General features: G+C 33.6%; 1 long non-coding RNA gene across 1 annotated transcript; it reads left to right on the forward strand.

Annotated features, from left to right (window-relative positions):
• Positions 1 to 10,387: 10,387 nt before the first annotated feature.
• On the forward strand, positions 10,388 to 14,219 carry LOC148782091 (uncharacterized). Its single transcript, XR_016056278.1, has 2 exons — positions 10,388 to 10,593; positions 13,521 to 14,219. It is a non-coding gene; the product is annotated as an uncharacterized LOC148782091 (long non-coding RNA).
• Positions 14,220 to 23,250: the final 9,031 nt, after the last annotated feature.

Raw genomic sequence — 23,250 nt, forward strand, 5'->3', positions numbered from 1 at the left:
ATCGAGGGACAAATTTAATCTTTACTTTCTATTTTTGTATTGGATAAAGTCGCTCGAAATGGGCGGTAAGGGCTACAATTCTAAAAGTAACCATCTCAGTTTGTTAGCCTAGTGGAAAATTTTACTGACAAAAGAAACTTAATTTTAAAGTAAATGGATGTGGCTTTTAACATTTCCATGGTTTTCTAGGGCAATTAAGTAGGATAAAAATTTTCAATTCCTTTTTTTTTTTCCTTCTTCTTTCTTTCTTTTTGTTCGTTTTTTTATTTTTTCCTTAGGTTTGAGGCTCTTTATAAAGAGAAATGTTTCTATACTTCCCTTACAATATAGAAGATGATACTCCCCCCATCCAGTCATCCAAATTAGATCAAGTAAGTCACTAACAGTTTGATCTATAGATCTGACGCCTCAAGTATTTTTTTTTTTCTTTTTTACAAATTATATGAATATGAAATTTGGTACGTGCAATCTTATCAATAGGACGCACCTAAAACAAATATTAAAAAGAATTTTTCGATAAAATATAATAACCAAAATATCCCTTGAAATTTTTAAAATATTTTGATCATTTTATTTTATTGGGAATATCTTTTTTATATTTTTTACATGTGTGAGATTAAGAGAGAAGTGGATGCCCAAAATTTAGTGTCAAAATATTTTTTAAAAACAAATTAAAAATAAAATAGTGTAGAGATGTGACATTGTGTTTAAAGTCATCTCAGTCGTCCATTCAGAATGAACGATTCGATAGGGGGAAGTATATAAATTTTAGGACCCAATTTCCATACGGCCAATCCCACCTATGTAGAAATGTAGGCCTTTTAATACTATTTTTTAGATGAATTTTAAGACTTAATTTTTAAGGACGTGTAAGCTCTAACATGGAGATCATGAATATGAAAAAATAAATAAATTTTAAAATTTAGAAATAACAATTCTAGTTAGAAAATATTTGGACCGTTACTTTCTATTGTTTTTAGATGGAACACCTACTTGCATCTATCTTTAAGGTGGATGCTTTAAACTTTATGGACTGTATATGTAGAAATGCGATGGAGCCCGCATGAAACAATTTTCTTAAATTTTATGCAATGGGGAAGCATAGCGAGCTTGCCCCGTTATAAATACTAGCAAAATCCATGTGCTCTGCATATGTGTTTTTAGAAGCATGTGGTACAAATAAGGAAAAGTATTTACTGAGTCAGTCAACTCATCTATTTATATGGAGGCCCCTTCAAAATTTATTTAAACATTGATTTTAAATCTAAAATTAATCTAAACTATAGAGGATAACCATTAATCTAAACTGTTCTTTTTTCTGAAAAATAAAAATTGATGTTTTTTTAAAAAAATTCTCCACCATCAGTTTGGCTTTGTAGTGGATTTACTATTTCGTAATGCTCATGATATAGATCGGTGTTTCATGATCAAGGTGGCTCACAACAATAGGTAAGTCAGATGACTCGATGTCCTATAAGAAGAAGTATAAACAAACTAAAAACCACAAAGCACATGCGAGAATTCAAATGTCATGTCTCCCATTATGAGATATCAAAATGTTCCATTAAAACTATTGATATACTCTTCTCGAAATCAATTGTATTTATCGTATACAGTGGAGTCAAAACTATGATAATAATTTTGTTCTTTACTTGAGACTTTTTGTTGTTTGTGTTGAATGTATATTATTTGGTAACTTGCTTCTCTTTTTTTGGGTAAATCAGTGGCGACAAACGCCCCCTACCCAATTTTTTATTAATAAAGAGAAAGAAATACAAATCATAATTTTTCAGCTCTCCAATAGGGGATTTGTGTCAAGTCATGAAGTAAAGGAAGGGAAATAAAATTCAGTAGTCTAGTGTGCCAAACCATAGCACCAAAGAAGGTCGTAGCTTTTTTGGCAAGTGCCTTCGCCACCATGTTGGCCTCACGATATATATGGGAAATGGGCCACACAAAATTTGAAAGGCTATGCCCGCACTTGACTACAACAGTTTGAAGTGTTCATGGAGGATTACATTGGCCTTGAGTGACATTGACTAGCAGGGAGGAATCGCTTTCAATCTACAACGGGAAACAATTGCACTAAATGACCAGATCAATGCCCTCTCTAAGGGCATAAAATTCCTCATAGTTGTTGGATGCAATACCAAAAGGTGTGATAAAAGCATCATTAAAGGAGCTATCACCATATCTTATTACAACAACGCCTCCTGCAGGCCTTGGATTCTGTAGAAAGGCCATGTCAATATTCAACTTGAAATGATGGAGATGAGATAAAGAACATACAACTGGAATGAGGGGGTTAGATTGCTGTTAGCATCATGTAATCTATACATTTTCAATAATTACCTTTTCTTATATATGGAAGGCCCAGGCTTTACCGTCAGCTAACTCATAGACATGAGATGTGACCCTCCTTATCAATTGTTCACTCCTTGATACCTTCATTTGAAAAATTCTGTGATTGCCAGAAACTAGACTGTAGTGAAGAAAAGAGAGCTCCAAATATTAAGAAGACCATCTGATTTGAATCTAAAAGCAATCCAATTTCTAAGCATGATTGCAATGAGTGTTCCTGGGATGAATCGTTTACCACTTCTCCATGCAACTGACCTCCAAATACCCAGCGAGAAAACACACTAAAACAAAAGATGACATATGTTATCATTGTTATGCATATAGAAGCTAGGGTGCTCCCACGTTTTAAAAGAAGAGAATTTGTTAGAAGTCATTGATGGAATAGCCAACCAAGAGAAGCACTTGGCTATGGGGTAGCACTTTGAGGACCATATTGCTTTGAAAATAGGTTGAGAATACCCTCTTGCCGAATAAAATTCCACAAACTATTAGAAGAGTGAATCCACACCAAAAAATTGCTCTGTGGCTGCAACGGGATAGTAAAAACATCCACCTCCTTTCATATTCTAATTAAATGGTCAAGAGTACGAGATGGAAGATTCCAAGATTGTGGAGAACCTTGTATATAATTTGAGACCTTAATTTTAGCAAAGAGACTAATATCCTTATGAACATTTGCACCATAAGAGTCCCAAATTGATGTCTCTGATAACTATACATTTGCCCAAAATTCTACTGAACATCCATCCCAATGATCCATCTAACGTTGTACCTCAAATAAGATAATCCTTGCTGAATACCCTTTCAGGCATAAGAACATCTCCTTTTTTTAGCCCACCAGAGAGATTAATTTTTTAAATATATATGTTTCAAAAAATGTGCTAGCAAAGAGGATGAGTTGTTTACAATCTTTCATGCCAATTTCATCATACCTGCAATATTGAAATCATTAATATCACGAACCCCAAGATCCCCCTCCTCAAGAGTTAGGTATACAGTTTCCCACTTGACACGATGAAGACATTTTTTTTTGCAGATGTGCTTGCTAAAAAAAAATTCCTTTGCAGCTTTTGACCATATTACATGTATGCCAGGGTACGATGAAAGATATGATCTAGAAGATAGCCAATGGATTGAGTACCGACTTCAACAACTAAAGTTTGCCTGAATAAGATAGGGGTAATGCCCGCCACATGCCTATCGTGCCAAACACCTTGCCAATCAAACTGTGGCATTGAGAGTACTTTAAATTACCATGGTATAGTTGAAGGCCCAGATACCTGACCGGCAAGGTTTCTTCACCAAAACCAAGCTCCTTCCAGATCATATGTTTGATAACCTGTGTAACACTAAAGGAAAATGCTTTGCTTTTGGTAATATTAAGTTTCTAATATGTGGCTTTTTCAAAATTTAAAAGATCAGATTCCATGACACTCGCAGTATTACTAGAGGCTTCATTGAATATAACCACATCATTAGTATAAAAGAGATGAGAAATCCCAAAATCAAAACTTGAAGGAAAAGCCATAGGTAGCATACCTTACAATATTGCATGATCCAATTGTCTACTGAGAAAATCCATGACTAACAGAAATGTACAAAGAGATAAAGGATATCATCGCCTTAGACACTTTTACTCAAAACTAACCTTTTCGTGAACTATTATCATTGTTGGAAAAAACAGTCAGATTCAAACCGGAACAGGCCGGTTAGAACAGAACCGAGACCCTTCTGGTCCTGTTACCCCCGGTTTTTGGGTTCTAATAGCCATATCTCACCTCCAAACAAATTTCCGACCCAAAACCGGTCAGAATCTACACGAACCAAACATATTTTTAGGTAATCGGGTGGTTTTTTAAAAAAAATGCAATGAATAACGTAAAAACATTGAAATAACGCCCGTTATTTTCTTCAGTGACCGTTACATTATGCAGAACACTTGAGTTTTTGTTGGATTCCTTTTTTATTTGATATTTTTACTTTTTTAGCCTTTTTCTGGATTTTTAGTAAATTATTGTCTGATATTATTGTTTTTATAGTATAAAATGAAGGATTTAAGCCGGAGACACACAAAAAATTGATTTTTTTTTGCCGTTATTTTCTTGTTTTTCGCGTTTTCAAACAAATCCGCCATAGTGTGTATTGTGGCCTCGTTTTTGTATTTTTATCAAGTAAAATATATGGCTGTTGTTGATAAAAGAGTTATTCAGTATATTCTAATCTCAAATTCATTTAAAATCGAAGATTTGGACCTCGATTTGGAGTAATTAGGGCATCAACTTTGTTTTTCTAAACTGAGTTCAAAAAATCTGCCATACTGAATATTGTGGCCTCATTTGGATTTTTATCCATCAAAATCCATGGATTTTATAGATAATTGATTTAGTAAGTGGATTCTACTACTAATTTCATTGAAAATTCGAGTTTTAGGAATGATTAGGGCATCGACTCAGTTTTTTAGAACTGAGTTGAAAAAGTCCGCCATACTCCAGTTCGTTTATTCGTTTTTTGTTTTTTATCAATCAAAATCTTGGCTTTTGTAGATCATGGAGACACAAAATTCAAGGCCTAATTCATTGAAAATCCAAGATATGTACTCGATTTTGACATATTAAAGCATTGACTTAGTTTTTCTGAACTGAGCTAAAAAACGTCCTCCAACCACTCGATTTTTGTACTCGATTCGGTGATCGATTTTACAATTGAGATTGCAGGTACGAATTTCATATGACTTTTCATCTAGTATTTTTTTTTAATATGATTTTTAAGTTGCTCGAGTATTTGTTTACAACTTTGAGGAATTTTATGCCCTTAAAGAGGGCATTGATCTGTTCATTTAGTGCAATTGTTGTTATATGTGATATGTTAACTAATTTGGTCATTCTCATAGGTTTACTCTTGGAGATTATTTTTTTGTTTCAGTACAAGCTATTCTTGGATAAAGTAAAAGTGTATTAGCTTTTATCATTTTGATCAGCATATTTGGTTGATGATCTTGTGTAATCTCATGTTGTTTATATGGATTTTAATCTATTTTTTTGAATTATAGTTTATATTGGTTTCAATAGATCTCAACAACTTAAAAACCAGTGCTTTGTAGAAATTAAATACAAGATTAATGTTGATGAAAGTTGTGGTTTCAGTGTCTGTTCTTATGGTTTATTTCGAATTATGGTTCCTTGTGTTCTCGTGTTAGTTATATGAAATTTTTTTTCTTTATTTCTTTTTTTATTGATATGCTAGTTGTTTGGGTTTCATAACTGGTAGGAAGTTTTTTTGGTTAAAAATTTAAAATCATTTAGGTTTAACTTATTATTGGTGGATGATTATAAGGTTACTGTATATCAGAAATGTTGTGTATTCTGGTTTTGGTTTAAGGAGATTTTTTACAGCAGCTTAATTGCAAATTTTCAGCCACGTAGGAGCTTGATTGCATATTTTCAACAAGAAGTTTTTTTAAAAAAGAAAAAGATAAATGTAGGCAATAAGATAGTATACACTTACTCTATGTTTTTCTATTTATTTTTAAAAATAAATTTTGGGTTTTTGACCCATTGTTTTAAAGAAACTCTAGCAGACCAAACCGATCTGGTTAGTCCGGTTCCGGTTCTACCCGCTCCTAGCCCCATATCCGGTTAACCGTTCTGGTTCGATTTTGCGAACACTGACCATTATGTAATGATGAAAAAAGTAGAGTGCAAATATAAAGTCGAACCCGAGAAATGAATCTCTGGGAAGCCAAAGGCTTGCTATCATGCAAGAATGAAATCCCAAGACGCCCAGTTGTACGCACTACTTAAATCAAGTTGTAGGCACATCTTGGCCCTATTGGAGTTCTTACGACATAGAGATATGAGTTCATTTGTTATTGGTATATTATTTGTGATCAGTCTCCCTTTTAAAAACATTAATTGTCTAGGATCAATCAAAGCACCCAAAACCTCCTTCAATAGATTAGAAATAATTTTGCTTATATTCTTATATAGAATATTGCATAAAGCAATTGATCTAAAATCTTTTATGACACTTGGGGAGTTAACCTTAGAGATGAGACAAATGAAAGTGGAAGTAATCTATTTATGAAACTTACATTTCTTAAAGAAGTCATTCAGCGCCATAAAATGATCCTTCTTGAGCACCTCCCAGTTGAACCAGTAGAACTTAATAGAAAAACTATTCGAGCCCAGATCCCAAATGCATGCTTTAATTTCCTCCAAAGTAAAAACATCAATAAGTTGCCGACACTTTTGAGTATTAAGCAAAGATGGTAAGAAGTGCTATGTCAAGTGAAGGTCAACATTGTTTTCCTGTACAAGAAGATCCCCAAAGTAACCAATCATATGCTACTCAATTTTTTTTCCAGTAGCAAGCAAGACTCAATTCTGATCTTTGAGAAGCCTAATCCTATCATTCCTTCTTCAGATAACAATGGAGAGATGAAAAAACTGCTGCTCAATTTCTTTTTTAGTACCAAGAGAGACTCCATTATGATCTTTGAGAACTGTAATCCTATCATTCCTTCTTCTGATAACAGTGGAGATAAGAAAAAACTTTTTATTAGAATCACCAGCTTTCAGTCATGTTTGTCTTGACTTTTGCCTCCACATGCTCTCTTTGTGAGTCAATAACTGCTGCAATTGATTTGTTAACTCCTCTTCTAACATAAGGGCCCCATTAAGCGGGTCACGGGCCAAACTATCGTGTAGAATGGATAGTTGTCAATGAGTTGCTGAGATAGTCTCACCCACATGACCAAAAGATGCTTTAGTTTATTCGTCGATCCTTCTTGAGCCTCTTCAACTTTGCCAAGATTAAGAAGTAATGTCTAGGAAACCAGGAATATTTTACCATGTGGTGAAGTACTTAGAGTTAGAGATTAAAAACTAACAGTGGTTAGAATTTCCTTTAGGCAAGAGCTCTACTTTAGCTTCCGGGTAAAATAGAACTCAATCCATGCTTGCAAGTGCATGATCTAAGCATTCCCTTATACATCTTCTATTGACTTGACTATTTGACCAAGAAAGTCAACCCCTCACAAAACCAAGGTTAGTCAATTTGCTATTACATGGGCAAAATCTCCTGAGTCCTGCGATAAGGAAATACTACCCACCATCTTCTCTGAGCTATCCACAATAGTATTAAAATCACCCATCACCAACCAAGAAACCATAATAGCACCATTTATGTCTCTTATATGATACCAAAGCATAGCCAGATGTGGAATTAAAAGCATAAACACCAAAAATTATTAGAGTGCATCCATTGCATAAGTGTGTAACCTGTACTGTAACCATCTGCTCATTGAGATGGATAACGTTTGCTGAAATATATACACGTGTTCCATAAAAATATGATACATGATTTCCCCTCAACCTCATTAACTATGACATTATTGTAAAAATCCAACTTTCTTGCTTTTCTGTCTATCAATTCAATAGGAAGTTGTGGTTATACTGGAAAAAGAAGTCCAATGTTGTGATGATTCACCAAATTTCAAATATCTGAAACTCTACCATGGCGACGAAGACCATGTACAATCCATGAAATAACAGACGTAGAGAAAAAATTAAACGTGAAAAATCTTACCAGTAAAAGTAGATTTACCTTCACAAGTCGATGATGCGTCTTTAAGAGTCCTTTGTGCCTTCATAGATGTCACTCTGTCACCACCCTGTTGATGTGAGATACTTGCTAGCTGACGTTAGGTTTGACATCACCTCTGCCTTTGCCACTTCCAAGTAATTGATCTGACAATTGCTGAAATTTCAAACCATCTTTGAGTCATGATTGCTTCGCAATTGATGGTAGTCGCGCACCATCAACACCCTCGATCGATAATTCACTACCCAAGATAGACTTCTTTCTAGTTAAGAAGGTAGATCGACTTATTCTAAAAAGCGAGATGAATATTAAATAACTTATAAAATTAATCACATAAAAGCTAGATAGACTTCTTTCTAGTTAAGAAGGTAGATCGATCATCATATAAAAATTACAAGTTTATCAGATGAAAAAGTTTGACTACCCAACATAGGCTCATGGTTATAGACGTCCGCTTAAAGACGTGGAAGAGAAAATTCATGTGATACCTATCTCCAAGAACAAATAAGACATACATAATTGTGTGAACTATCGAGGGATCAAACTTATGAGCCATACTATGAAGCTCTGGGAGAGAGTGATTGAGCAATGACTAAGGCATGAAATAAGAGTATTTGAAAACCAATTTGGTTTTATTCTAGGAAGGTCAACAACTGAGGCTATTTTCTTACTTAAACAATAGATTGAAAAGTTTAGTATGAAAGGAAAAGACCTCCACATGGTCTTTATTGATATCAAGAAAACATATGATAGCCTACCTCGAGATTTAATTTGGTGGGTGTTGGAAAAAAAAATGAGTCTTCAAATATTGCATCAACTTGGTGAGAAATATGTACGATGGATCGCTAACTAGTATACAAAAAAATAGTAGAAAGATGAGTGAGTTTTCAGTGAGATCTACATCAAGCATAAGCATTGAGCCCATGCCTCTTTGTCTTAGTTAAGGACGACTTAACTAGGCACTACAAGATGAGGTATGATGGTGTATGTTGTTCGTAAATAGCATAGTTTTGATCGATGAGACCCAAAACAGCATCAACACAAAGTTAAAACTTTGGATGGATGCTATTAAATCCAAAGGTTTTAAAATTAGTTGGACCATGGAATCCAAGTTTAGTAATAATATGAGTGGAGACAAGGAAATAATTAAGATTGTTGGCCAGGAAGTACCAAAAAGACCGCACTTTCGATATATGGGGCCGATAATCTACAAAAATGGAGAAATTGATGAAGATGTCACACACAAAATTAAAGCTGGCTGGGAGAAGTGGAAATGCACAACTGGATTTTTATATGATCGTCATATACCAATGAAGTTGAAGGGCAAGTTTTATAAGGCAGCTTTGAGACCAGCTTTGCTCTATAAGATGGAATGTTGGGCGGACAAAAAACAATATAACCATAGAATGAGTGAAGCGGAGATGATGACGTTGAAATGGATGGGTAATAAGACAAGAAGGGACATAATTTTTAATGAATCCATTTGAGAAAATTTAAGTGTGACACCAATAGGCGATAAGATGAGAGAGAATAGACTTATGTGGGCTGGTCAAATGTGGCGCAGACACAGTATAGTATGTGTTAAGAGGTGCGAGTTAGTTCAAGTGGAAGGATTGAAAAGTGCAAAGGGTAGACCTACAAGGACATGGTTAAAAGTAGTCTGAAAAGATATGGGGGTTATGATCTCACTGAGAATATGACCTTAAATAGAGCTAAATGGTAGATTAAGATTCGTATAACTTACCGTAATTAATTGGGAAAGGGTTATGATAATGTTAATGATGAAATAAAAATTATAGAATCATAGTTCAAATAAAAATGACCAATATATCATATTACCCAATATTTATTAAAATATTTTTTTTTTTTTGCTAATTCTTAATTCCCCTTATATATATTAATCTACTCCCAAATTTTAAACAAATACGATTTTTAAATAAATTAAAAAATAAAATTTTTTTGTAGCCCTTAGAAGAGGCTAGATTTAATCTCAACGATTAAAGGGTCCTTGCATACCTTTCAAGCATCTACATACTGTGCATGCCACATCATCCCATCATATTATAGTATTCTTTTTATGTAGTTGAGAGAAAATGCTTATTTTTAGTTATTGTAAAAAATGTCTTAAACATTTTATTATACTCATTTATTATTAATAAGTATACCTAAAATTACCTACAGTATAGTTATTGTTACATTAAAATTTGAATTTAAGTGTTGTATTAACCATATCGAATAGACAATAACAAAATATATATCTACTGTAAATATAGATAGTATGATTGTACCATGTTTTTAATGCCTCAAAGAATAATAACATATTGTATGAATCAATATTCTTCGTGAACATTGAATGAGCCATCTTGCTCGCAAAAAGTGGAGTTAGTTTTTAGTTTAAATAGCTATTGGTAATGCACTTTAGAAATGGTAAAGTACTTTAAAATTTTATCATTGAGATATTGGAGGAGACTAATATGAAAATAATAAAATTCATATCTCACTAATTTATCACTACTAAGGGTTTCAAGATAATGAAAAGGGTCGAGCAAAGCCAGGTTTCAAGAGGGTTTCAAGATAATGAAAAGGGTCGAGCAAAGCCAGGTTTCAAGATGATGAAAAGTCTTAAGCCTGGTAATCTGTTTATTACTTATAAGTCTCAATACTAGTAATCGGTTCATTACTTATATTCTCATAATATATAATATGGTGTAATTTGTATAAGGGCTGAGATTTATGAAAAAAAGAGTAAAACCTCACATTAAAACCTCGTCAGTAAAATACTTTGGCTACCAGATGGTTCTAAAAATTAATTTCTACTAGTGGTTATGAAATTTGTAGCTCACAAAATGGTATAGATCTTGTGTATCCGTGAACACTTGAAAATGCACGACCTAGATAATGTGTTATGATATATAATATTTCCAATGCTTGAAATCCAATTTCTTTTCACAACCATAATGGTCAGATGATCAATTTGAAAGTTCTCCAATACTAGATGTGATATTTTGAGTGAGTTTTGAGATGAAGCTTTATTTTTTCTGTAAGACCTAGGAGTTCTCGAATGGGTCACATAATAATTAGAGTTTACTTGAAGCCTCACCTAAAAATCTAAAATCCAACTGAACCATATGGCCTGGAATCTATTTATTATTAAAATTGATGTTCCCAAAATAGTGTAAAATTTGTAAATATATAACACATAGACACATAATTTGTTACAAGATACAAGGCTGTATTTTCTAGCTGAGTTTTGAGCTACAACAAATTCCATAAATAAATATGAAGAAACATGTTGCCAGAGGAGCATATAACTTTAGTTAAGAATATTTTTAGGACACAAACATACATTGGGAGGTAAGCCACTGAACCGAGTGACAAGCGTAGAAAAGCTCAACAGAAGGTCTTCTAATGTTGTAGGATGTGATTTAAAAAATGTTGGGTCGGAATCACTAGGTCCGATCTAGAAATTGGTCACCCCGATCAGGTTCTACATATATATAAGAAAACGGTCAGGTCAAGGGAATCAACAGTTCTTCAAACTAAAATGACATTTCTCTATAGTAAAATGGTGATCCGAACCGGTTTTTCGCCGTTTCATTGTTTTTTTTCACATGTTTTTTTCACCGATTCACTGTTTTTCTGCACAGTGAAATGGCAATCTGGATAGCTAATTCACCGATCTAGATCGATTTTTGGTCTGCTCAATCCAAGCCACCGATCCATTTTTTGAATGTTTATAAGCATTCAAGTACTCATTTGAATTAATTATCTAGTGAAATGGATCCTAATATTTCTTATCTATATTTAAAAACTTGCCTCAGCCAATTGACTCGTCCTTGGCTAAGGCAAATTACTCGACCAATTTAAAGAAAAACATAGGAGAAAAGTTCGAAAAAAAAATGAAAGAAAGATAATACAAGTAAAATAAACCAAAAAGCAACTTTAAAAGTCCAAATAAACATAAAAAAATATAAAAAATAGATTTGAAAAAAAAAATTATAGTTGGCAACATCTAAAAAAATTGTAAAAGAGATATTATGGCAAAAAGTACTCGCGAGTCTTTTTCCAAAGCATTCAAATAATATACTAATTTATAGGACAATTCATTATTTTTTACGATTTTGTTATTTTTTCGGAAGTTTTTATGTCTCCCTAAGGTCTAGACATAACTCTGGGTAACTCAGCCTTGCCCAATGACCGAGTTAGAACCTCGCCCCTAGGCTGAATTACTTTTCTGAGCCCATGTGGACTCGGACGAGCCATTTGCCTAAGGGAATGCTCCCTCGACACCAAATGTTGGTAGAGAGTAGAAGGGATAATTGCATCAATTGTTAATTCCCTTCATCATCCTGGCTTGTCTCTTAACTTATTTTATTGGAAGTGCTATATGAAAGATACTACAGTATGTTGGATGAGTGTGGTAATTAAAGTGTTTGTAAAATAAAATGATATAGTGGAACATAAATTCAGTAGATATTTGGTCCGTCGTGGACCATATTAAGTAAATGATGTTTGCTGATACCAGATTGTACTTGACGGTGTAAGCTAGTCTTTTAAGAAAAATTCATGTTACCTGGGCATAGAGTATAAACTGATAAATGTTCTAATGGGTAACCCCTTGATGAGGTCGGAGTATGCCCGGATAAGTAAGTCGAGGGACTGTGTGACAATTGTGTGTGATGGTGGCCTTCAAAGACAGGGCCAAAGCCTCATCTATGTACTATTACACGGCATGCATATTGATAGACCGTTTCAAGAGAGCAATCCATCTTTCAGAGTGAAACGTATGCATGTGCGAGAGATACCTCTATGCACCATAGTAGTTGTGGTTGCATCAAAACTTGGTGACCTTGGCCAGTCTCTAGGGGAGAACTTGAAATCCACTGACTGGAATTATGACCCCTTGACTTATCGATCAGGTTTTAGTAACCCACTAATGAGCCCCTGTATGGACAATGAGTCATGGGAAACACTGGGTCAGTTTGATAAAGCAAGTGTGGTTCGTAGTCCACAGTTGAAGGTGGAGTGCCCCATTATTTGATTGAATTAATTCCTAGACCATATGGATCTTTTTCCCATCTAATGAATTTATTTATGTTTGTTTTATGATATATATGATTTTAGAATTATTAGTTGAATTTTTATAGATCTCTGGATAGTTTATTTATCAAATTTGGATTTATAAAATCAGAGATATTGATTTTACATTGATTTAAATATTCAAATAAATTTTAAAATTATTTTATTGAGTTTTAATTTAAACTTGTATAGGGGCCCATTGTGCACATGGGCCCACCATGGCCTAGATGGTGGAGCCCATGAGGTCCTCTCATGGGTGGCATACCTCACCCATTTAGAACATTTCTATTTTTGTGATAAGTGATTTTGGCTTGTAGGCTAAGTTGCTATGTGTTTTGGAACGGTATTGGCTTGAGGAAGCTTTAAATGAATTTTTGAAAAGCATGAGAAGGCTTGTGCATTATTTTGGTATGCTCAATATTATATTTGAAATTATTTTATTTAATTTCTACTGATGGGAAAATGGTTTAAGAAAATAGGATAAAGGTTCTAGCACATTCCATATTGATGGCCCATCTATGGAATTGATGGCTCAAATCTCTCACCCTACAAGTCACACAAGATCGATGGTTCATATTCAATCTCACAAGAAGAGGCAAGCCAATAAAAACCCTAAGAAACCCTAATCTTGTTCTAAGCCTATAAAAAAACGATTGTCTCTACCGAAAATTTCTACACTTTATCTTTCTAAAGTTTCTCTCTCTCTCATAAAAGCCCAAAGGGGGTACGCCCCACTCTCTCATCTTTGATCTCTCTCTTCCACATTGTAAAAAGGGGCTAAGAGTTTAAGCTATGGGGTCTTTTCTCTCCCATTTCTCAATTATAGATTTGTAACTAAGGGTTTTAGGGTGTAGTAAAAAGAGAATTCATCTCTCTCAAACTAGAATGCTAAGAGAATTCACTTAGGGTTTGAGTTTCTGATTAAAGAAGTTCATGTTCCATTGGTGCGACTTGACCTAAACTTGCTTTCCCGGTTAAGATTGAAGGTTGATCATCGATCCCCCGCCATCGGATGGTGCTGACTCGGTGTGGGGTGTAATAGGCCCGGTTGAGATAATCTTCGGCATTGTTTTTTTTGTTATATTTAATTATATTGATTTTATATTCTCAAACATAAGAACTGGGGATATTTTTTTTGTTTAAAAATAATTGGTTTAATGGCATCAAGGTTTTTAAGATATTGGATTTGTTAGTTTTATTTTCTGTGAAGAAAAAGTTATTGTAATAAGACTACTTGTAAGTGATCTTTACCAAAAGAAAAAAAAAGGGGTGAAAAGAAAAAAATTAAAAAAAAGGTGTGGTTTCAATAAGGTTGCAACCTTAAACAATCCAATTAAGGCGCACCTCCAAATTTTCATATCTAATTATAAAATTTTAAACTTAAAAAATAGTTAAAATCATGTAGATCCATAAACATGTGAAAATCTTGAAAATAGACGGTCTAGATAATGTGTTGCAAGATGTACTATTTTTTTGACTCAAAATCTTTGTTTTACACATTCATACATCTCGTTGTCGAGATGATCAATTACAGGGCCTTTCAACATTAATACAACCTTTTTCGATAGATTTTTGAGGTACATTTGTACTTCTACATTTTAAGGTTGCAACTTTATATAAACTTTTACCTTAAAAATATATATTCTCCACAATGTCGTATTAGTATTTCTTTCACAATATCCACTTGCGTTATTTTTAATGTAAAAAGTGGATACCACGAGTTTCAGCAGTTACCGTAGAGGCCCACTTAAAAAAAAGTGAAACTAAGTATTCCAAAATTCAGACGCGCCTTTGAGGTTTGCAACGTTGATGTACCCACATTTTCACAAATATTGCTATTTGGACACTCAATGGTCATTCGTGGTAGTATAACCCCCACACCTCTCTATATTATGGTTTTCATTCCTACTAACACTAACTCACTAAAATTTTCAAAAAACTAACTCTTAAACTATTTGAAGAAACATATGTGGTCTGTCTTCCCCACTAAATTACCCATTAAAAGAGAGAGATATAGATGTTTTTCAAGAGAGAAGAGACAGAGAGATGAATATGACACTATATCAACTAAATGCAAGGAACATTAATAACTCATTTAAAGATGTGTGCAGCACAAATGTTTGTAGAGAGAATATTTTGCTGGCAATTGACTTGATTTTAATAAGTTGGCGTCATTCATGTTTTTTACTTGGATAGCTCCCATGGATTTTGTAGTTTGTAAAACTTGGTTGGATAGGGAATTTAAGAACCATCAAATTATGCTTATTTTTTCCTTTTATGGTTCTTTTTTCTTTTTTAACCCTCAAGCATGATATGTGACTAGAGACACAACTTTTGTATGCAGACCTTCAACTTTCAGGGGGCAAAATTTTTTTTAGCAGTTTTAAAACATGAATTGGTGGATTGGATCGTCCATCCACCTTTCCGATCGATATTGGTGATTTGAACAGGCCGGATTATTAATCCAACAAAAAAAAAAATAATGAATCTCAAGTTCTTAGGATTGCAGAAAACAACTGAAAGACAAAAAACTGAAATATAAATAAAAAGAAGGTTTTAACCATGGATTGAGCCAGTTCCAATAAACCCGGTCCTAAACAATTCTTAATTCAGATTGGCGATTCCAGATCCAGAGCACCAGGTCTTGAACTACTAATCCCATCTAAACCAACATGTTAATCCAAAAATATTGAGAAGATTCATTTTTTGGGATTAATCCAAAAGAGAGGGATTCATTCTTTGGGAGTAGTTGCTTAGTTCATATTGGAACAAAGTGAAGAAACTCATACACTTGATATTAGTTGGGTGGTTCACATTTGGACAAACTGATACAATGGTGGTAGTATAATCTATGTTATCCACTTAAAAAGAGGGTGACCAGGAAAGATTCATTATCTTATTTTCCGTCTTAATTTTGACAAACTAATGCACTCAGGGGAGTCCCACTTAAATAGAGCTTATCCACCAAAGAGAGATTATTTTTGGCTAGTCATTGTGCATATCTGGACAACTAGATATACAAGTTGTCTTAGAATGGATAACATATCACAACCCCGAAACAAAAGAATAGATCAGATAGTAGGACAATCCAGTGTTGTCATTACCAAATGGCTTTAGAAATGGGGTGGTCTGATATCTTATCAGTCATATTGATTTAAAAATGCCAAATAAATAAATAAATAAAATGATTTGATAGTTGCAACATCGAATCTAGAGCAAAATGGCAGATAAATAAATAAATAAATAAAAGAGAAAGAGAGGAGGAGGAGGAGGAAGAAGAAGAAGAAAAAGAAAAAGGAAGAATCTTTCCATTAAATTTCTAAAAATATGGACCCAAAAGTAATTTTGCAAATTTTTCCTGGTCCTTACATAAAATTCATTATTTCAAAGTAAGATACAAAATTACAAATACAAAACCCATTCTAAGTAACCGTGAATCATAACCAGTAGTATGAAAGTTTGTGGTTTTCACTCTTTAACAGAGACTCTAGAGCTCTTCACCCATCGTGGTCATCACCTTCCTTTTCAATCAAACTCAAGACCACAATAGATCATGTTTACTTCCAGTCAGAATAGCAAGTGATGTCGAGATTTTCGACCATGAACACTTAAAACTCACTCCCATGTTTTGGGCCGTCTCAAGAGTTGAGAATATGTAATTTGCTCTCTCTCGCAAACATCATTGCTGTAGCAGTGAAATTCATATCCATGAGATTAAACTCAAAAGCATGGACTGTTATATGAGTGAAAACAAATCACATATGTGGAAGTTTTATTTAATTTTTCTCTCTTTTATTTTGGGCCATTGGAATACATCTAATCCAATGGTTGTGGTATTGTAGGAACTTTACTCTTTTAAAAGGATTAAAACAATTTTGTTTCGAGAGAGAGGTGTGTGAAAGATAGAGAGATTGGACTGCAATTGGGTTTTTTCTTGAGAGTTTGGTATGCTTTGTTTTAGATAGAAAAAATGAATAAAAGGCTTGAATTCCATTGTGGGTTTACTGTGTACCATGTTTTAGTGAGAGAAAATGTTAAAGAGAACCCATTTTTTGGTATTATTGGTGCCTTGTTTTTGGGCTCTGTTTAGAGTGAGAAAAGGCTGTTGGAAATTGATATTTTGAACTCGATTTCACTTTGTAATCTTCCAAAATCAGTAAGTAAAGTCTTGCACAATTCTCTCATGGATGTAGGTCACGATTTATGACTAAACCACGATAAATCTTTGTGCTCAGTGGATTGAATGTTGCTGTATTTTCATTTCATGTTCTTGCTTTGATATTGTGTAGTTTTCATTACTTGTTTTATTAATATGAAGGCGCAATAGCTGTGAATGTTATAAACCCTTGATGATTTTTCACCAATCCATCCCAACAATTGGTATCAGAGCCTAGGGTTTGATCTTCATTTTGTCTGTGAAGAAAAGGGTTTTTTTACTATTGTGGCTATTTGCTGAATTTTTCCTTGAAAATGGAAAGGGCAATTGAATTTGAAAAATTAAATCAAAGCAATTGGCCAATATGAAAAATCATGATAGAAGATTATCTTGTTGGAAAAGAATTGGGTTGGCCAATTCGAGGTAAGCTGACCATGCCTGTTAGAATGGAAGATTGGGAATAGTATGTCCTTGATCGAAAATATTTGGCAGTTGTTGGACTATATATTTCACCGTCAATTTATTTGATGTTTGTCAATGTAAAATATCTGCAAAGCTTTGGCAATCTTTTGAGCAACCTTCTGGTGCAAATAAAATGTATGCGATGAAAAAATTATTTCTTTTGAAAATTAAAGAAGGTGCTATAATTAGGTTGCATGTGAGTGAAATTAATTCAATTTATGCACAATTGAGGTCTTTGAAAGTGAATTTGGATGAATAAGTGTTATGTTTGCTTTTACTGAGTTCTTTGCTTGCTAGTTGGGATACCTTGGTTACCACTGTGCTTAATACAATGGGTAACAAGTTTAATTTAAAAGATGTTGTAGCTTCATTGTTAAATGAAGAAACTAAAAAGGCATCCACACAAATACTTGTCGAATCAAATCAAGCATTGGCAGCAAGAGATAGATCAATGACACAATATAGAGACCAATGCTATGGATTTAATAGGGGCAAATCTCATAGCAGAGGCATGTCCATGTCACAGGATAAGAAGGTTAATTGTTGGTATCACAAGAAACTTGATGATGCAAATAATATTATAGTTATTTTAATTTTTTATTATTATTTAGTTTATCTCTTCAGGAATAAGAGACGAGGTGCGCAGGGATATTTGTAGGCATTGAGTTTGTGTGTGAGTTGATATTTATGGATTTGGGGTAATTAGTTATTGATTGATTTGGCTCAGTTAGTTTGAAATATATATAGATAAGGTTAACTTAGGGGAGCTAGTTTAAGAATATAAATAAGATAAGGTCAAGTATATAGAGAGTTTATCCATATCAACAATAATCAAATTGGGGAGAATTTTGGGCAAAACGTGAGAAAGAAACGAGTCTAATTTTTGACACGTGATTTTAAAAGAGAGAAAATAGGAAAGAAGAGATAAAATAGGAAAAGTGTAAAGAGAGTTTTTTTGTTGTTAATGTTTATCTTATTTTTTAGTCTATTTAAATAGAGGATTCCCTTCATTGTAAAAGAGGAATTTAAATGGAGGTTTCCCTTCATTGTAAAAGGGGTAGATGAGTTAATAAAATTTGGTCTTGTGAAAAGATTATTTTAGGGTGGATTCCCTTGCAGACCTTGAAAGGGGGTATATTATCTCAACCTTGGGGTGAATTCCCTTACAGACCTAGAGAGAGGGTATATTCTTTCAACCTTTTATTTTTATTTTTTTCTAATTTTATTTTATCAATTTACATCTATTGGTATCAGAGCTAGTCAGATCTAGAGAGCAAGTTAGATCCAGAGAAGTTAGATCTACAGAGACCAAGCTAGATCAGAGCAAGTTAGATCTGCTATGGATGATCGTTGGGAACAAGCTTGGGATTGTTGCGAACGAGCTATGGAAAAGTTTTTTAACATCCTAGAGGATGTTCAAACTAAAATACTTGAGAAGAAACAAGAGATGCAGCGGTTGGAGAATAATCTTCCTCGTGAAGAAGAAATGCAGCGGTGGGAGAACAATCTTCCTCATGAAGAAGAAATTAACAAGCTAGATCGGTCATATTCTATAGAGAAGCCAGATCCACCACGTCCTATAGAACCACCACGAGATTTTGACATTAAAATCTATCTCCCAAAATTTCATGGTCAAGCGTGTTGATCGGTTGAACTTGGTGTTTTTTTGGAGCTAGACTCATTCCTGGTTAGGAATAATCAGCCCAAGCTCGTATTCAACAATTACTCTTGGAACATAGTTGCAGGCATTAGTCTTGAAGAAAAAGTATCGAGACTTATAGTGGGACTTCATCACCAAGTTTTGAGCTCGAGGTCGAGCGTCTCCCAACCTGAAGAGAGTGATGCAAATAATATTAGGGTTATTTTAATTTTTTATTATTCTTTAGTTTATCTCTTCAAGAATAAGAGAGGAGGTGCGCATGGATATTTGTAGGCATTGAGTTTGTGTATGAGTTAATATTTATGGATTTGGGTTAATTAGTTATTGATTGATTTGGGTTAGTTAGTTTGAAATATAAATAGATAAGGTTAAATTATGGGAGCTAGTTTAAGAATATAAATAAGATAAGGTTAAGTATAGAGAGTGTTTATCCATATCAACAATAATTAAAGTTGGAGAGAATTTGGGCAAAACATGGGATAGAAACGAGCCTAATTTTGGCACGTGATTTTAAGAGAGAGAAAATAGGAAAGAAGAGATAAAATAAGAAAAATATAGGGAGAGTTTTTTTTGTTAATGTTTATCTTATTTTTTATTCTATTTAAAGGGAGGTTTCCCTTCATTGTAAAAGAGGTAGATGAGTTAATAAAATTTGATCTCGTGAAAAGATTATTTTGGAGTGGCTTCCCTTGCAGACCTTGAGAGGGGGTATATTCTCTCAATCTTGGGGTGAATTCCTTTGCAGACCTTGAGATAAGGTATATTCTCTCAACCTTTTATTTTTATTTTTTTCTGGTTTTATTTTCTCAATTTACATCACCTAGTCACACAAGGAACGATTGTTCTACTTTGAAGAATAAGCAAAAGGCCAAGGGCAATGATAGCCATGCCGAAGCAAATATGGTTTCAGATGGTGAAGATGGGGTCACTTTTAGTGTTGCATGCACAACATTGCCTATTGCAGATACTTGGATTTTAGACTCTGATGCAACATTTCATGTTTGCCCAGAAAAGTCATATTTTTCATCCTACACAGATGTGGATGGTGGCTTTGTTTATCTTGGTGATGATTAAGCTTGCAAAATATTGGGCATTGGAAATGTTGTCATTAAGCAATCAGATAGAAAGAAGCACACATTGAGAAATGTGAGGCATGTTCCTGAGTTAAAGAAAAATCTCATTTCAGTCAGTCAATTAGATGACTCTGTTTTCATAGTGACTTTTGGAACTAGATCATGGAAGATTTCAAGAGGTTATATGACAATGTTGAAAGGGCAAAAAGATGGGAGTGTCTACCATAGTTAGCAAGTCCGCGTTTAAAACACGTTTTCAAAAATATGGAGTTTTTTTCAAAAACATTTAAAAATATGGAGTTTTTTTCAAAAACGTTTAAAACTGCGACTTTTTGAAAAGATTGACAAAAATACGCATTATTTTCACATAAACGTTTAAAACGTGCCTTATTGATCTTTATGAAAAAATCGGTCCAAAAAAACTTTGCCTTTTTTACCTATATTTTTTTTCTTCTAAACGATGAAAACTTTTTCCTGTTTTAGGTAGTTGTTATTTCCATGCTTTCTAGAAAGTATATTATTTCCAAAAAAAAAAAAAAAGAACTTTCCTGAAAAATAGATTTTTATCCCCAAGTATATTGTTAGGGTTTATTATCTTAGTCATATCCATTGAATTAATGAGAATAAAATACCATAACAACCATTGAATAAAAAATCCCCAAATTTTGACTTGGCAAAAATTCCACCAAAAAATCCATCCAAATTAGGGCTCAAAGACCCAAATTATCACAATTTGTACAACATCTTTAATCCCTAAAACAAAAGCTTAAAAATAATAAAAATAAATAAATAAATAAACCAGATTAGAGCTCAATCCCTAAACCAAATTCATGACGTCAAATCTGGGATTAGTAAATCCTAAACAAAAGCCAAAAAAAAAAACCAGATTATGGCTCAATCCCCAAACCTAATTCATGACTGGAAATCTTGGATTAAGGTTTATGTCCACCGTGTTTTTCATCTTCTCTGAGATTTTATGTCCATCTTGTTTCTCTGTGCCTATGCATGCTCTCTCTCTCTCACTCCATGTTTCTTTATGGAAGATTTTGTGTTTTCTTCTCTCTCACTTTGCGTAATGCTCGTATTCTTGTTCTGTGTTTCTTGTTGGTCTACTGCATTTGTTGCTCGTCGAACCAAAAAAGGTGTACATCTTCCCATTGCTTAACTATGGTTGTAAAGGGACGGTCACCATATAGAGAGAGAAATTAATATACCCAACTCAATTCTACTTCTCACATTGCCTTTTTTCTTTTTCTTTTTTTTTTGCGTTATGTACTAAGTATGTGTGATGTTTGTTAAAGCATTTAATAAGAAAATTCATGTCGTATATTTGTCAGCAACTTATTATTTTATTTTTTATTTCAACTTAAATTTATTTTAATTTCTACTTAATTTTATTTTAAACATGTCTGTTTTTTTCACTCCGATTTTTTGAGCCTAGTTCAATATATTTGCAATATTTTTACATAAAGTATTTTTGCCGATCCGTATTTTTTACCCGATTTTTTTATCTGATTTTTTAAAATAAAAAATGATTTATTCTCAATTTTATGGTGAGCCAATATATTGATCTTCCCCGACTTGCTAACTATGGTTTCTACACTTTTCATGGCACAACTCAAAGGAATCATGCTACAGAGAATATCGTTGTTGCAGCTAGTATGCATGAAGATATACAGATTTGGTATAGTCGTTTGGATCATCTCAGTGAGCATGGTATGCAGGTATTGCAAACTCCAAATCTTATTCCTATTTCTAAGCATTCATTTTTTTATTTTTGTGATCATTGTGTCATGGGTAAGCAGTGTAGAGTTAGTTTTAAGCTAAATGAATCTCATAGAAAAAGTAAATCATTATAATTGATTTATTCTGATGTTTGTGGCCCTGTTAATGTTAAATCTCTTGGTGGAGTTTCTTATTTTGTCACTTTTTTAGATGACTATTCTAGAAAGTATTGGTTGTATCCATTGGCATCTAAGGATCAAGTTTTTGAAGTTTTCAAGGTTTTCATAGCCAAGGTTGAAAAAGAAATAGAGAGATTTATAAAATGATTGCAAACTGATAATGGTGGTGAATATTGCTCGAATGCTTTTGATACTTTTTTAAAGAGAATGGCATTCGCAGAGTAATGATTGTTCCTAGGACCCCACAACAAAATGGTGTCATTGAGACTATGAATAAGACTATTATTGAAAGAGTAAGAAGCATGCTATGACAATCTGGTCTTGGTAAACAGTTTTAGGTAGAAGCTACTAATACAGTTGCATATTTGAACAATAAATCTCCCAATTCACCATTGAATGGTTAAATACCTAAAATTCTATGGAGAGGTAAAAGTGTGTTATATGAACACTTGAAAACATTTGAGTGTGAAGCTTATGTTCAAGTGCTTAGTGAAAGTAGAGCCAAGCTGGATGCCAAGTCAAGAAGATGTGCTTTTCTTAGGTATGGTGATGATGATAGATGTTATAGGATTTGGGATCCTATTACAGAGAAGACTACTAGAAGTTGAGATATTCTTTTTAATGAGAATGTAATGTTTGCTGAAAAGAAGCAAGAAGAGCCAAAACAAGAAATGCATGTTGTGGATATACAATAACCAAATCTCATTCTTTTACCTTGGCAAATGCAAGAGAGTCAAGCTCAAGCTCAAGACAGTTTTGATGGAGGTGATGTTAGTTATGAGGATGACACCGAATTAGTTCAAGATGAAGGATTACCAATTATACCTGAGCCAGAATTGAAAATATCCATATACCCTTACAAGGCCACACAAAGGTATTCTCTTTCCTTATATTATGCTTTATTTACTGACAGTGGTGAACCTGCGTCTTTTCATGAGGCTATCTATTACCCTA

Source organism: Amborella trichopoda, chromosome 5 (genome assembly GCF_054954075.1).
Source record: "Amborella trichopoda isolate Santa Cruz 75 chromosome 5, AtrichopodaSantaCruz75HAP2 v2.0, whole genome shotgun sequence".
In the NCBI taxonomy this organism is placed as follows: domain Eukaryota; kingdom Viridiplantae; phylum Streptophyta; class Magnoliopsida; order Amborellales; family Amborellaceae; genus Amborella; species Amborella trichopoda.